The following is a 2,301-nucleotide window of genomic DNA, read 5'->3' on the forward strand; positions in this document are numbered from 1 at the left end:
CATAAGGTCAATCACTTTGACCATTCTGCTTCTCATCAGGTTTAAGTATTCATTCAACAACCTGAATTGATCAAATGATGCAAATGTGAGCACTAACTGTGCTCTTATCTGAGTTACTGGTCTCTTTGTGAGTATCTTTGGCCTTAAAGTAATGGACATTAATATTCTCAAATCACACATAAAGTAAATATATTTGAAAACATTCTGTAGAGTATAAGCATTAGGCAAAAGGGATCTATATTTTGATTTTTTAAAGTTTATTTAAGTAACCTCTATCCACAACATGGGGCTCAAATTCATGACCCCAAGATCCAGAGCCTCATGATCTTCTGAGCCAGCCAGGCACCCCTGTTTTGACTTTTTAATAGGGTGAATGGTGGGAGGACCTGGGTGTCTCAATTGGTTAAATGTCTGACTCTTAATTTTGGCTCAGGTCATGATCTCACAGTTTGTGGGTTTCAGCCCTGCCTTGGGCTCCTTGCTGTCACACAGAGCCTGCTTGGGATTCTCTCTCTCCCTCTTTCTCTACCCCTCCCCCATGCTCGCTCTGTCTCTCAAAACAAAAAGTAATCTTTAAAAAAATGGGTGAATGGTAAATATGTTAACTATGAAATCATTGAATTTATTGAATATATTGAATTTATTCTTAATATCCATTGGTTTTTATCTCAATAGGCATCATTACAAATAAGATGGAGGCCAGAAACCACACAATGGTGACAGAATTCATTATTTTGGGTTTAACAGAGGATCCTATACTTTGTTCTATCTTCTTTGTGATTTTTCTAGGAATCTATGCTGCTACCATATTGGGCAATATCAGCATAATCGTGTTAATCCACAGAAGCCCACAGTTTCACACCCCAATGTACCTTCTCCTCAGCCATTTAGCCTTTGTGGATATAGGGTATTCCACATCAGTCACACCCATTATGATTGTGAGTTTCCTCAGAGAGAGAACTACTATTCCTGTCGCTAGCTGTATGGCTCAGCTTAGCTCTGATGTTGTCTTTGGAACGGCTGAGTGATTCCTGCTGGCGGTCATGGCCTATGACCACTATGTGGCCATCTGTGCTCCACTTCTCTACACACATGTCTTCCAGAGTCTGTATCATCTTATTGGTTGCTTCCTATCTGGGGGGATGTGTGAATGCTTCATCATTTACTGGCTGTTTGCTGAGCTTGGCTTTCTGTGGTCCAAATAAAATCAACCATTTCTTCTGTGGCCTCCCACCACTAGTGAAGCTTTCCTGTACCCATTTTTATGTTGCTGTAATAGCTCCTGCCATCTTCGCTGGGTCAATCATTGTAATCACACTGTTTATCATAGCTGTTTCATATCTACATATCCTGCACTCAGTCCTGAATATTCACTCCTCTGAGGGGAGACACAAGGCCTTCTCTACTTGTACTTCTCACCTCACTTTGTTTTTTGGGACAGTCACATTTGTTTATGTCATACCAAAGTCAAGCCACTCATCTGACCATATTAAAGTGGTGTCTGTGTTCTATACAGTGGTGGTCCCCTTGCTCTACAATCTGAGAAACAAAGAGGTGAAAGAGGCAATGAGAAAACTGATGACTAAAAAACATAGGTCATTTTGAAAGAAATTCAGTGTGATTCCATAAACTGAAAAACTACAGTTTCAGGAACATATGTGATAGATGTTTTTGTTGTGCATTAGCCCTGTCACTTTATGTGAAGAACTATCTTAAATATACAATGCCAGTATGTTACTTGGTGCTAATTTTAATTTTTAATTTTCTGGGTCACAAAATATATCATTTCATGAAATTCTGCTGGGTTAAATTTAATGTATACATTTCAGCATTAGGAGACCTGGAGAATGTAGTTTTACTTTTTCCTCCTTTGCTCACTGTTAAGAGTCCATGATTACAGAGTTTTTCTTTTTCTTCTGTTAGGTTATTATTTTTAAAATATCATCTTGTAAATTAGTATCTTAGAAAGCATTGTGTACTCAATGGAAATGCAATTGATGGTAGTGTTGCCATTCCAAGTCACTTTCTCTGGAAGACTTGGCCTGTCTTATACAGGGTTATCGTAATATTTTGAAATAGTTATACTGGAGTCATGAAAAACATTTATTCCCACCTAGAATAAAACAGACCAAAATAATTTATTCCACAGTTTTTCCACAAAGGCAACTCAATCCAGATAACACAGAAGGAATTCTGAAGGCTGAGGCTTTGAGAGTTCCTTTGAAAATTCCCAGTAGCTTTTCATATTCCTCAAAGGTTTGTCTGCAAAGACTTGTCTTTGAAGCCTTTGAATAGTAGGAA

General features: G+C 38.2%; 1 pseudogene; it reads left to right on the plus strand.

The window, feature by feature from the left end:
* Positions 1 to 692: 692 nt before the first annotated feature.
* Positions 693 to 1,605, plus strand: LOC144238954 (olfactory receptor 5P4-like; annotated as a pseudogene).
* The last annotated feature ends 696 nt before the right edge of the window (positions 1,606 to 2,301 follow it).

Source organism: Crocuta crocuta, unplaced genomic scaffold, assembly GCF_008692635.1.
Source record: "Crocuta crocuta isolate KB4526 unplaced genomic scaffold, BGI_CrCroc_1.0 scaffold382, whole genome shotgun sequence".
Lineage (NCBI taxonomy): Eukaryota > Metazoa > Chordata > Mammalia > Carnivora > Hyaenidae > Crocuta > Crocuta crocuta.